The following is a 14,330-nucleotide window of genomic DNA, read 5'->3' as shown; positions in this document are numbered from 1 at the left end:
GGTCGTGGTAGGCACGAGCAGCTGAGATACGGGAGCGTAGGTGTGAAATCAGCATCTGTAGGGGATCCCTGGGTGGCTCAGAGGTTTAGCGCCTGCCTTTGGCCCAGGGTGTGATCCTGGAGTCCCGGGATCGAGTCCCACATCGGGCTCCCTGCATGGAGCCTGCTTCTCCCTCTGCCTGTGTCTCTGCCTCTCTCTCTCTCTCTCTGTGTCTATCAAAAATAAATAAATAAATAAATAAATAAATAAATAAATAAATAAATAAATCTTTAAAAAAAAAAACCATCTGCAGCAACAATTCTAAAGCTTAAAGAAAAGTCTGGACTTGGGGTGACACTTACTAAAGATCCCTAAGGAGCCCCTAGTGTCAGCCCCTCCCTCTCAGATCCTGGCACTGCTCTGCGGGCACAAGGTCAGACCCGCCAACCTTTCCATCCTGGTTAAAGATTTCACTCCTGGATTCTTGGCCCTACTCTCTGCTTTGACTATTCTTTTGTTCCGTCCTTGACACCAGAACAGCATCTGGGCCCGGGAGCAACTTTCCCGTCTTCTTAAAGGAGGCAGCATGTCTAAAGGTGTTCAGAGCACAGGTTTCTCTCGTAGGATTTCTGCAGGGGGAGCTTTGCATCTATAAAGATGCTAAATAAACATCCTTGTGCCTTCCAGTGAAATATTATTGTCTATTTATCACTGCTGATTTTATAGCAAATATGATTGGGATATTTACTGATTGTTTCTTAGAACCAGATTTAAACAAACAAACAAACAAAAAAACAGGACAGACCGAGTGAATTGCAACAACCAGACATGTTAACAACACAGGAGAAAGGGCCATAAATTTTAGGAAATTATAAATTGTGATCATGCAAAGAAGAGTTCACTGTAGCCTCATTTAGACCCACAGCTAAATGGGGCCAATATTAATCACGTCTTTGGTCTTATACAGAAGCCAAAGGATCTTTCCTAAAGATCATGCCTATTAGGGCAGTGGAGACCTGTCTGCAGGTAATGCCGTAACAAACGCTCGGCATTTAATGAGAGACAAGTGCTATTGTGAGAGGGGAACCCTTCAGCATCTAAGCTGGAGATGCAGTGGGCCTGCTTGCTCTGCAAAATGAGGCCCCAGTTCAGTTCAGGAGGCGGAGGGGTCGCTCACGTTTTCCGATGATCTGGTGCAGGCAAAAATGCACTCTTCCGGGTAAGGGAGAAAGGTGTTTGGTTTGGTTTTCATAATTAAGCAAGGATTTGGCACGTAAGAAGCAAGGCGAGGACTCCAGGCCGCAGCCCCACTGGCTTCTAAAGGCAGTCAAATAAAAATAGCAGTAAGGGGGAAAAAAAAAAAAAAACACCCTAAGGAGCTCCATGGACTTTCCCAAAAACCTCCGAGGAATGTATAGCATTCTGAGAAGAGACGTGGCTCCCATCTGTCCCCGCGGCTGTCTCAGATGAGGGTAACTGCCTGGCCAGGAGCACATCACCACTGTGACACCAGAAGTGTCATCTCAGCCCCCAAGTCTCTGTCTAAGGACTTGCTGCTGAGTCTTGTGAGCTCCCACTCTGCAGGCGCCAGGATGCCTGGTGGACAGGACACCACTCGCCGCTCCGCCCTGCCCGGGTCCTGCCTCCTGCCCCACCGCGGCTGCAGCTGTGGCTGCGGCTTCCTCTGCAGGCCCAGGGGCCCGGGCAGCGGGGCAGGAAGGGCGCAGCGGGCTCCGAGGCCAGGCGCTTTGGCTGCCCCTGAGGCCTGCCTTTCTGGGTAGGAGCAAGGGGAACCCCCAGACACCCCCCCTCCAAGTCCCTTTCTTAAACCTGCAGCAGCGCAGACAAGCCAGGCTGTGGTGTTCTTGGACAGAAGCACTGATTCCAGGTGGTGGTGACGCTCTGTGCATAGGGGAGCGCAGCGCCTTCCCGCACGCCGCCCTCCCGCACTGACCCACACTGACGTGTGCTTGGCCAGGACGTCCGGGGTGTGGCTGTTGCGGCTGCTGCGGGGATCGGGGATCGGGCCTGTAGAGGCTCGCGGCTCGCGGCCCCGAGGGAGCATCTGGGAACAGCAGCCAGGGCCCTCCTGCCTCTGGCTCTGGCCTCCTCCTGCCAGCCTCTCCCTGGCCACCCTGTCCTCTCCCGCCTCTCCTCTCCAGCTCCGCTGCTTGCAGGGTCACGCCTGCAGGCTGGGGAGCTGCCTCCTTAGGGTCAGATGAGCTTCCCACCGGCGGGCAGTGTCTCGGGGAAGCCCGCGGCCGCCCAGCGTCTTTAGCTTCCGTCCCCTGGGGAAGGTGTGGGAGGCCCGGCTCTCCTGTTCTCTTGCCCTCGGCGTGGGAGGCAAGGCCAAGGGCTTCAGACCAAGGTGATCCCGGGAGCACTGCGCTCAGGCTGCCCCCCCCCCACTCCGTGCCGCCCTGTCCAGCAGCCGGCCCGGGAGCAAGGAGCCAAGGAGGCGGGAGCTCCGGGCGTGCGTGCAAGGCGGGTCTGGCCCGGCTCCTGGTGTGCGATGTGCGGCCCGAGAGCCGCTGCCCTCTGCCGTCGGGTCGGGAGCACCGCGCCGGGAGTGCGGCCCGGCTCCCTCGGGCTCGGGGCTCCCCGAGGTTTGGGGGTGTCAACGAGCCTGAAGGCTTCATACTGAAACCCCGGGCTCCCAGGGCGTCCTCGGGCCCCCGGGGACCCAGAGGGGGCAGCCCGGGAAGCTGGTCTCAGGCCGGGCAGGGGCAGGCGGTGAGGGCGGCCCGGGACAGGGACACACCCGGCCTAGGGAGGCGGCTGCCCCCGCCCAGGCCCCGCAGGCTCCCTCGGCTGCCGGCCCAGGGAAGCTGCACCTGCTCCCGCTCAGCATCCGGCACCTGGGGCCTCGGGGCGGGCGCCTGCCCGGACGGCGACACGGCACACGGCGACACGGCAGTGGCTGTGGGCTCCAGGCTGGCTCCAGGGCTGTGCTTGCTGCTGCGGGGGAGCCAGGGACAGAGGGACGAGGGACGGAGGGACGGAGGGAGGGACAGAGGGAGAGAGAGGGAGATGCTGGGCGTATTCAGGTGGGAATGTGGGGGCTCTGGAGAATCAAAAAACTGCTTGGACGACCTTGTAGTTTTGCAAAAAGGCACAAAGCAATCAGCTCTTGGGTTTTTTTTTTGGTGGGGGGAGATTTTAAATTTTATTCATTCATTCATTCATTCATTCATTCATTCATTCACCGCAGGCCAATCTCCTCCCTGCCGGGAGAAGAAAAACCCAACCCACGGAACAGAACCCCTCACTGCGAGCCCTTCCCTCTCTGGGACCAATTTCCAAGCCGCACAGCGGTCCTGACAAGGTCGACGGGCTGGAGCTCTAAGCGGAGATCTTTATCTATGTGGGAAATAGGAAAATCATTTGACTGATAAAAGGAAATACGATAAAGAGCGTCTGAATTCCGGGCTGCATTCCCGGGGCCTCCTGGGCCCAGAGTGCTGCTCCAGCGGGTCTAAAAATAGCAGCAGCAGCCCTCACCTTCCAGGAAGACGCCCACCCCCCCCACCCCCACCCCCCGTGGCCACTGGCTGGCCCTGGTGGCCCTGGTGGCCCACCCAGCCCTGCTCGTCCGCAGGCCCACGCTTTCCTCGCTGTGCAAGGGGGTTTGCAGCCGCCCCTTCCAGGGCTGGAGGCCCAGGCTGCACCCCACGGGCTTTAAGTCCTCGGGCTCAGGCTGTCCCCACCCGACCTGAAACCCGGGAGCTTAGGGACCCCCCAGAGCAGCCCTGCTCCCCGCCCCCCTGTGGACCTTGGCTCATCCCCCTCGTCCCAGGCCTAGCCCTCCCCATGGCTCCTGTCTCCTGGCCCGCTTCCCCCCCCCCCACTCTGCCCCCACATCCTGCCCCACCGGCCACCTCAGCCCCATGCAACCCTCAGCGCTCAGCTGGCCTGGAGCAGCCCTCCCCACGGTCGCCTCTGCAGCAGCTCCCAGGGCCGCAGCTCCAGCCTCCCCTGGGCCTCACCCTGGGCCTCACCCTGGGCCGGTCTGTCCTGCCTGCCGCTGCTTCTAGAAAGCAAGTCTGGGCTTGCGACTATCATTCTGCCTAAACCATCCTGCCGGCAGCTGCCTTTGCTTTGATGCCCTACCGCAGCTTTCGGATGGCTCCGTACGATGAGCACCTTCCTCCCCATTTTCCAGTTGAAACGGAGATTGGCTAGCTTGGCGGGCTCGGGGCCACGTAGCTCTTAGGCCTTGCTCAAAATCAGGATCTGAACCCAGGTCTATGCCGCAAAGCCTGTGTTTTTTCAAAAGGGCGGCTAGCTCGGTCCTGGCACACGGAAGGGGGACCACTGCTGCCCCTTCACTCCTCCTCCTACCAACTTCAGTCTCCTCAGCAGGATGCAAGGGACCTTCCATCACGGCCGGCCCATGTCCCCAAAGCGTCCCCTGCCCCTGCCCGTGTCCTGTTGCTCCCACCACCCATCAGGCCACATGGGGTCACTGGCTGCCCCCCAGACCCCCGTCCCTTCCTGACTGTGCCTTTTTGAAATCCCCTTTCCCACCACTTGGCAGGCCTCTTCTCTTTACACTTCCTCGTGTGCAAGCACCAGGCCCGAGAACACCTCCCCTGGGATGCTTCTCCGGATCCCCGAACACAGAATCCCTGGCCCCAACGTCCCTTTCGCCAACACCGCTCGTTGTTTGCGTCCATCTGGACGTGGGTCACACTGGAGTGTGGTTATGCAGGCCTCGCCCCGTGCTGCTCCGCATCCTCAGTGCCTGGCATCATCCGGGGCACAGAGGCGGGTGTACAACCCTCAATCCTCACCCTTCCTGTGACTCATGCTCCATTTCGTCCCTTTTGCAAAGGTTAGAACGTCTCCTAAGGCTGGTTTGCGTCCCCTCTGCTCCCTGGTCTTCACGCCCAGCTGTACACTGAACAGCTCTTACCAGGGTCCCCAGAGCCCTGCCTGTGACCAGACCCCAGCCACGCTCTGGGCTCGCCCTCCCTGGCTTTTAGCACCGCTTAGTCCCTCCTCCCCGTGGCTTCTGGCGGGGAAGTCTGCCGTTCCCGGGCCTCTCCAGGCCCTGCAGTCCCCAGCGTCCCCAGAGTCCCCAGCGGACCCCCAGGAACCGAGTGCCCTGGGGCGCCGTCCTTGGCTCCCTTCCCTTCCCTCTCTCCGTCCCATTCCCGACTGGGCGTGTCATTTCCCAGGGTCTAAACTATTACCTCCAGCTCCAGCTCCTGGCTCTGGATGCAAATATCGAACAACCTATGTGCTTTCAGTTAAGCACTTAGTCGCTGCTTAGCGACCAGGGCTTTCAAAGGCTAACAGAGGTCCTCGGTCTCATCTGCCAAAACTTTCCTCCCTCAGTCCTGCTCCTTTCCGTAAAAGGCACAACATCATGGGTCCCCTTCCTGGGATCTTGGGAGCAACTTATCTAGGAAGAAAGTGCCTCGGAAGAGGGCTCCAACCTGGGAAGTCTAAATATCATGGTTTCCTGCATCTGACTAGGGTTTGGAAAGCGATTCCTCAACCCGGCATCCGATGCCCACCACGACCTGGCCCCGGCCTGCCTCTCATCCCACCCCGAGACCAGAGATGGGCCAACTATGGTCCACCAGCCAAATCTGCCCCGCCATGTGCTTTCGTACAGCCTTCAAGCAAAGGATGGTTCTTCATATCCTTAAATGGTTGCGAAAAAATCAAGAGAAGGATGATATTTTGTGACCCATGGAAATTATATGAAATGCAACGTTCAAAGTTGTAGCGGGACACAAGCCATGTGCCTTGGTGTACTTATCATCTATGGCTGCTCTCCAGCTACGAAGGCACCGTCGGGGACTTGGAACAGGGAACATATGACCTGCGAAGCCTAAAATAGTTCTTCCCTGGACTTCTACAGAAGAAGACCGCTGACCTCTTGCTATAGTCTGAATGTTTATATCCCCGCCCCCCCCCAAAAAAATTCATATGCAGAAATCCTAACCCCCCACTGTGATGATATTAGAAGATGGGGCCTTTGGGAGGTAATCAGGTCATGAGAGCGGAGCCCCCATGAACGGAATTAATGCCTTTTTTTTTGTTATTGTTGTTCTAAAACCCAGGATTAGTATCTTTATAAGGGACTTCAGAGAAGATCTCTCAGCCCTTCTGCCCTGTGTGGACACAGTGGGAAAAGCCCGTTTCTGAATTAGGAAGCTGGCTTTCATCAGACACAGAATCTGCCAGTGGCTTGATCTTCAATTTTCCCATCACCAGAACCGTGAGAAACACATTTCTGCTGCTTAGAAGCTCCCTCGACTGTGGAACTTTGTTCCAGCAGCCCCAGTGGGTTATACCCCGGTTCTGGATGAATCAAGCCATTCCCCTTCTCTTAAACATACCTTGCACTTTCCAATTTTGTCCTCACTGCTCTCTATTCTCTATCAAATCCTACCTGCCCTCAGGCCTTTCCAATAGAGCGTCTTCTAGAAGCTTCCACGTCTACTTCACCCGGTGACTTCTCACTCTGCTCTTAACCCCTCCAGGAATACAGTTAGTGGACCTCACACCCAGGGCCTTGTCCTCACGGTTAGCTTTTCTGGAGTGCAGGTCATGTGTCCGCTCCAGCCTGGGAGGGAGGTGAGGACGGGTCAGTGTGTCCTCATCTTGCCTCCGGGGCCCAGGGCAGGGCCTGGCAACACTGTCGGCGGTTAGAAGGTAGGTGTCGGGGTCGACATGCTCCTTCCCGATGGTCTCATCTACCTGACAACCTGTGTCCAAGCCTGTGAAAGAGCCGTGTATCTACTTAGGTGTTCAATTTGAAGGAAGATGCAGATTTAAAAAAAAAAGATTTATTTATTTATTTATGATAGACATAGAGAGAGAGAGAGAGAGAGAGGCAGAGACACAGGCAGAGGGAGAAGCAGGCTCCATGCACCGGGAGCCCGACGTGGGACTCGATCCTGGGACTCCAGGGTCACGCCCTGGGCCAAAGGCAGGCGTCAAACCACTGAGCCACCCAGGGATCCCCAGAAGATGCAGATTTTATCTAAGTTCCCTCTAGTGTATCTCCAGGAGGTGCTGAAGACAGGGTAGTGGCCTGGGCATCGATGCTGGGAGGCGGGGTGTAGCTGGGGGCAGCGGGCGCACAGGCCCCGGCTCCAGTCCCGGCACCCTCATCTACCCTCCATTCCACTATTCCACCTCTCCTTCATCCGCGTCATCGTCTAGAAAATAGGGTGAAAATTGGACATCTGCGAGAACAGAGAATTCCCCGAAATCCTTTTTAGCTCCCAAACATGAGGATCCTGTTTCTCCTAAAAGCCGTCAGTGCGCCTCACGTGCCAGGAGACGCGGCCGTGCCAGCCTGAGCCAGGCCCACTCGGGCACCAGACATCCTTGTCACCATTTGGAGGCCAGGAGAGGACACCAAAGAGGAGTCGCCTGAGCAGGGCCGGTGGTCACGGTCCTGGGAGTGCCGGTCACGCCATGGCCTGTGTGAGTGGGGCTCCGTGGCATCCTTACACATCAGCGAATCTCCAGCTTTCGTGTTTGAATCACCTGTGGATCTTGCTAAAACAGATTTTGATTCAGCCCGTCTGAGATGGGGCCCAAATTCTGTATTTTAAACCAGCTCCCAAATGATATAGATGCTGCTGGTCTCTGGACCCCACTGCAAACAGCAAGGTAGTGCACAGCCTGTGCAGCTGTCTATGGCAGCCCTGACATGCACGCGACTCAAAGGCAGCAGAGCCGGGACTCAAATTTAGGTTTTTGGCTCAAAGTACAGTGTTCTCTACGCTAAGCCAGGGCTTTGCAACAAAAACCTCCACTCGGGGCCCATGGTCCCTGGGATCCGGAGAAAGGCCGATCAGGAAAGACTTACGAAAGAGAAACTGGATCAGGAGCCTCGTCCGGCCAGGGGTCCGCAGCAGACACAGGGACAGGTGTGTGCAGGGGTGGGGGCGCCGCACAGGTGACCCGCTGGCCTGTGGGGCCCGGAGGAACGAGAGGACAGCAGCTGCGCCCCTGGTTCCGCAGGCCCCGGGGCAGTGGGTGCGCAGGGCCCCCTCCACAGCCCAGGTTGCGCGGCCGGCGCCTGCCTGGGAGAGCCCGACACCCTGCAGGGGCCTGCGCTTGGTGCTGCCGGCCTCCCGGGGAACTGCGGGGGGCTCGGGGGCTCCCACGGGAGTCTCGGCTGGGGGGGGGCAACAGGCCATGATACCGGGGGCGGGGGTCCCTGGGATCCGCAGGAGCTGCCAGCGCGGCGCTGCAGGGCACCAGGAGGCAGGCGCGGGGGAGGGCTTCTGCGCGGGCGCTCGGCGGGGCGGCTCGGCTGGCAGCTCGGCGCTGGGCGTCCAGGCGGGCCCGGGAGCGGCGCACCTGCCGGGCCTGCAGCCCTGGGAGCCTCCCTGAAGCCAGTTGCGCGAGGCCGGGGCGCTCGTGGGGTGCCAGGCACGGTGCGCGGACGCCGAGGCTTGGGCTGTGTGCGCCGGGCCCGGGGCAGCAAACGAGGCCCAGGCTGTGGCGCTTGCTCCTGGGCTTGGTCCTCTCCGCCGAGGCTGCGGCTGCAAAAGCCTTCCAGGGTGACGCCTCGGGCAGGGACGGGGGAGGGCCTGGACGCCGCTGTGCATGGCCCTGGGGGGGCACCCCTGCTTCCGCACCCGGGGGGCCAGAGGCGCACCGCACCCCAACAGGCCGCTGTTCCAGAAACTCAGGACGGCGATCCGGGATTCACCAGGCAGACAAACACGGCGGGAATAGGGATAGCGGGCAAGCTGCCGTGGGCCCCGGGGCCTGTGGGGTCAGGGCCACAGCCGTGGAGGACGCACGGGGACTGAGGCTCAGGGGCAGAACCGGGGGTGCACAGAAGCTAACTCACTCCCCGGACACCTCTTCTGCAATGAAAAGCCAGTGCACCTGTCCCCAGCGTCTGCCAGCTGCCAGGATAAATGTCCCATTTCTTCAACCATTTTGCTAGATTTAGCCAAAAAAAAAAAAAAAATGAATTAGTTAATTAATAAATACAGGACACCCAGTTAAGTTTGAACTTCAGATAAACAGTAATTTTTTAGTGTAAGTACATCCTATGCAATAGTGGGGACAAGCTTACACTGACAACATTCTCCGTTGCTTTCTGAGCTTCAAACCTAACCGGGGGTCCTGCATTTTCTCCAGGAGCCCCATGCACACCCCGCCGCCCGTCCTGGCTGCGCCCCCTCTGCAAAGGGCCGGAGGAGGCCCAGGGACGCCCCAGGGGCCCGAGTGTGGTTCAGGGTGTCTTCACGGGGCAGCCCCGAGCCCTGCCTGCAGGATCCCCTCCCTGGGCGCCAGGGGCCGGGGTGCGGGCAGGGCGGCAGGTCCTCTCCCCGGCTCCCCGGGCGGCGGCGGCCACTCAGCCGCTTGGCCTTTGTTGCCGAACATCTAGGACAGTGTATTGTCCTCCTCCCCCCAGAGCGGGAGCTGGGGGCAGGGGGCCAAGGCTTTGAGAAGGGCCGGTGCGCCAGGGCTGCACGTGGCCGGCCCCCGCGGGGGCGGACTCCACACCTGCACACGGGTGTGCCCGCTGCACGCGCCGCCGGGGGCTCGCACACGCACACGGAGTGCTCTGCTGAAGCCGAGCTGTTGCAGGCGTTCCGGGCGGGCGTGTGTTCGTGCACACTGTGCGGCGGGAAGCGGGGGCAGCTCCCCTCCAGGCTGCAGAGCCCCGGCCCCCACCCCAGGGGCACAGCGGCCAGGCGGCAGGTGCACGGGCCCCTCCAGAAGGCCGCCTTCCCGGGGCCGCGGCCGTGGCGGCTGAGCGAGGGGTGGCGGACGGGATTCACGGGGCGCCCTCCGCGGAGAAGACACCAGCGGGAGGAGGAGGACGTGGGCTCCCGCTGGCAGATGGGGGGGCGGGCCGAGGACTTCGGGGCGCCCAAAGCTCCCCTTGGAGTCTGAGCTCCCTCGGGAGAAAGCTTCCCGAGAAACGCAGCAGGTGCCCCTGGTGCTGCCGCCGCCTCCAGTCCTCTGCGTCTCACCGTGTCACCGCAGGAACAAGGCCGTCGTGCGGCGGCAGGTGCCAACCCGACCCAGGGCCCGCCACCCAGCCTCACGGCACCGGCCCTCCACTGCCCAGGTGCCGGCTGGTGACCCCGCAAAAGCCAAGGCCACCCCAGGCTCTCCCGTGGCCCTACCCCGCACCCCTACCCTGCACCTCTAGCCTGCATCTCTACCCCGTGGCCCTACCCTGTGGCCCTACCCCACGGCCCTACCTCACACCCCTACCCCGCACCCCTACCCCGCCCCCTACCCTGCACCCTTACCCCACACCCCTACCCTGCACCCCTACCCTACACCCCTACCTCTCACCCCTACCCCGCGGCCCTACCTTGCACCCCTAGCCTGCATCCCTACCCCACACCCCTACCCCGCGGCCCTACCCTGTGGCCCTACCCCATGACCCTACCCCACACCCCTCCCCGCACCTCTACCCCACACCCCTACCTTGCACCCCTAGCCCGCATCCCTACCCACATTCCTACCTCGCACCCCCAACCCACGGCCCTCAGTGAAGCTGCCCAGCCCTTTACTCAGGGGAGACCCGACCGTGGGATCTGAAGGGACGGCCAAGCCGCTCAGTGGCCACGTCACCTTGGAGCTCGCTGGCCGTCCCCCCACCCACATCCTCCCGCCTCTGAGGTCCTGTGACCGGCTCCGCGCTGCAGTCCCGGGGGGGGAGGGGCACCAGCCAGGACGGGCCAGGCCCGGTCTAGGCCTTGGCACCACCAAAGCAGGACACACCCAAATGAGAAGTTTGGGAAGAATTATTCATTTCAAAAAAATCATTTTAGAGTCATAATGGAAAAACTCAGACCAGGGGAGGACTTCCTTACTCTATTATTTTGTGGTTTAGGAGCAGCTTTATTTTAATGTGAACATAGGAAGTGGGGGTGGGGGGCACCTTTATTCTTTTCCAGACTTCAGGCCCTGAGTAAAGCTCTCCATCGCCCCCTGCCCAGCCTGGCGCCTCTAGGCCCCTTTGTCCACTTGGCACAGGTGACCCGTGTGCCTTCTCTCTGCCGGCCTGAGCCCTGCACGGGGATATGGCAACGTCCACTCCCCTATCCACTCTTGGGGGGATGGGTACGCACGCCGACATGCCTTGTAGACCGTACAGGGCTGTGCGCCTCACCTCCAAGAGCCAGAGGCTGTCTTCCTCTCCGCCTCCTTCGACAGGAAGCCATCCCATGACCCGGCAGGATTACTCCCTCCTCCTCCACCTGGGCCCCCTGCGGCCGGGCCCTCTCCCCAGCCCAGGGTAGGGATCGGTCTCGCCCCCAGCATCCAAGCCAGGCCCACCCAGGCAGTAGCCACTCAGGACGCCTCTGTTCAAGTATTCTGAACTGGGTTGACCTCGGTCACCAGAGACCCGCAGGGGGGCAGATTATTCTAAGAGAGGGTGGGGTTATGTGCCCAAGTGGGAGAAGCAGGGAGGCACATTAGCCTCCACCCTCACCAGGCCGCCCCTGGCACTTGTTGGCCTGGTGCCTTGCCTAAGCCACGGCTTCTTTCCGACAGAGATGCTGGTCCCCTTCTTGGGTGTCCCTGTGTCGGTGGAAAGGCTGGAACACACGTCCTAGTCCAGGGGCTGCGAGGAAGGGAAACCTCTGAATCATTCGGTAAAGTGCAACTTAAACGTGCTGCGGGTAAGGAGGTTGCTCTTAGATAAGAGGCTCCACGTCAGTTATGAATCTGTTCCAATTCCCAGCCTGACCTCCCTGGACGGCCCTGCCGGGGTTCCCTGGGCTGGCGTGGGGAGGCCCAAGGGCCCGCATCATGCCTGAGCCTGTCAGGTGCCTGGTGTCTGGGTTGCGATCAAGTGCTGGGCAGGCCCGGCGTGGGGTCGCCGCCTCCAGCAGCTGCCAGCAGGCGCCTTGCCTTACAAGGGTAGATAGAGCAGGAGCAGACTGGCTCCTTGTGTGGTCCGGTGTGCCTCCCTGCGCCGGGGCCTGCCAGGAGCTTCCCGGGAACACTGAGGCAGAGGCACAAGTCACAGCCCCAGGGGCTTAGAGGCAAGTCTGAGCTTTCAGCCAGTTACCTGGGGCAGAAATGCGGAGAAGCTGCCCACACACTCTCCAAAAGCCAGCACTGCCCTTGCTTCCTTCCTTCCTTCCTTCCTGAATAATGGAGTAATTCACTCCAAAGCCATCAGGACTCCTTCCCCTTCCCCAGTACATGTTGAGGCAGCAAGAAGGTTGGCGTGGAGCGGGGAGACGGCCAAGAAGTGGTGGCCAAGAGATCAGGAGATTGGCTACTTACAAAGGGATGGAGCATTGAGAATGGTGGGAGCCAGATTTCTCACTGAGAAAAGAAGCTACAATGAATCCTGTGGAGGTGGGTTGGAAAGAGAGAAATCCATAGGACTTATGGTTTTTTTCAATATATAGACATAGAGAGGGACACCTGGGTGGCTCAGTGGTTTGGCGCCTGCCTTCAGCCCAGGGCGTGACCCCGGGGTCCTGGGATCGAGTCCCGCATCGGACTCCCTGCATGGAGCCTGCTTCTCCCTCTGCCTGTGTCTCTGCCTCTCTCTCTCTCTGTGTCTCTCATGAATAAATAAATAAAATCTTAAAAAGAAAAAAGAAAAGAAGATATACAAATGGTCAATAAGCACATGAAAAAATGTTCAACATCAGTAATCATTAGGGAAATGCAAATCACAACCACAATGAGATACCACCTTACATGAATTACGATGAGTATCATCAAAAAAAGAAAAAAAACAGGAAATAACAAATGTTGGCAAGGACGTGAAGAAATTGGAGCTTTTATTCACTGTTGGTGCTGTCACTATGGAGAGCAGCATGGTGGTTCCTCAAAAACTTGAAAATAGAGTTACTGTATGATCCAGCATTTTCACTTCTGGGTAGATACCCAAACGCATTAAAAGCAGAACTCGAAGAAGCTCAGAGTATGCTCGTGTTCATAGCAACACTGTTCACAACAGCCAAAAGGTGGAAGCAACCCCAGTGGCCATCGATGGAAAATGAGGCCTCTACATATAATTGGATATTATTCAGCCTTAAAAAGGAAGGACATTCTGACACAAGCTATAACGTGGATAAACCTCAAAGACGTTATGCTAAGTGAAATAGGTTAGTCACAAAAGGACAAATACTGGGTGACTTCACTTATGCGAGGTCAAATTCATAGACACAGAAAGTAGAACGGTGGTTGCCAAGGGACCGAGGGAGTGACAAATAGGGAATTATTGTTTAAAGGGTACGGAGCTTCAATTTTGTGAGGGGATGAATGGTGGTGATAGTATCACAACAATGCGAATGCCCTCGATGCCACCAAACCTGCACACTGAAATGTTTAAGATGATAAATTTTGTGTTATGTGTATTTTATTACAATTAACAATAGGTTTTTAAAGGGCACAGACGTCAACTCGAAAGCCTTCTGATGGCCAAATCTGGGACAATCTGAGCATCGAAATAAGTAGTGATAGAATCCATGACTCCATATTAACATAAAAAAGTAAATAAATACAGGCACGGGGATCCCTGGGTGGCTCAGCGGTTGAGCGTCTGCCTTTGGCCCAGGGCGCGATCCTGGAGTCCCGGGATCGAGTCCCACGTCAGGCTCCCGGCATGGGCCTGCTTCTCCCTCCTCCTGTGTCTCTGTCTCTCTGTTTATCATAAATAATCTTTAAAGTAAAAAAAAATGACTTTAAAAAAATAATAAAAAATAAAAAATAAATACAGGCACCCGGCTGACTCAGTTGATGGAGCGTGTGACTCTTGATCTCGGGTTGTGAGTTCGAGCCCCACGTTGGGTGTAGAGGTTACTTAAAAACAACATCTTTTTTTAAAAAAAGAAGTAAATGAATAGACACACGGGAAAAACAGAAAGCCCTTCCTTAGAATAGAATGCCGACTGAAAAATAGGGACGAGGTCATGGAATCTGAAAAGCACTAGTTTGCAATCATTGCAGAAATATTTGATTCAGGGAAGAATCACCAACGGATGCTGAGGTTTTCATGAGGAAGAGGATATTTACACAATCTCGAACTCTCTCCTCCTTGCAAAATATTAATCATTTATAAATTGGTAAGTGCATTAAACTTCTTAATTAACAGGGAAGAAGCCTGGCAGACAGCATCCTGGCCACGTGTTCCGAGCTAACATGCCCGGCAATGGGACAGAAGGACTGTGCATGAGACGCTGGGGGGCATGGGAAGCACACAGCGTCCCCCCGGGGCTATTCCCGCCGAAAGCGAGCAACCTCAGATAGACTCGGGTTGGGGCACATTCTAGAAAACCACCAGACTGTAATCTTCACAAGCGTCAGAGTCATGAAGGTGAAGGTCGAGGAGCTGTGCCAGCCTGCGGGAGGCTAAGGAGGGTGGACAA

At 57.8% G+C, this 14,330-nt stretch overlaps 1 long non-coding RNA gene across 1 annotated transcript; it reads right to left on the bottom strand.

Moving 5' to 3' along the window:
• Nucleotides 1-6,766: 6,766 nt before the first annotated feature.
• LOC144302908 (uncharacterized) lies at nucleotides 6,767-8,131 on the bottom strand. Its single transcript, XR_013369905.1, has 2 exons — nucleotides 7,817-8,131; nucleotides 6,767-7,503 (listed from the first exon to the last, which is right to left on the bottom strand). It is a non-coding gene; the product is annotated as an uncharacterized LOC144302908 (long non-coding RNA).
• Between the last annotated feature and the right edge of the window lie 6,199 nt (nucleotides 8,132-14,330).

Source organism: Canis aureus, chromosome 32, assembly GCF_053574225.1.
Source record: "Canis aureus isolate CA01 chromosome 32, VMU_Caureus_v.1.0, whole genome shotgun sequence".
Lineage (NCBI taxonomy): Eukaryota > Metazoa > Chordata > Mammalia > Carnivora > Canidae > Canis > Canis aureus.
Note: the sequence above shows the minus strand (reverse complement) of the source record. Positions and strands in the feature narration are given on the sequence as shown.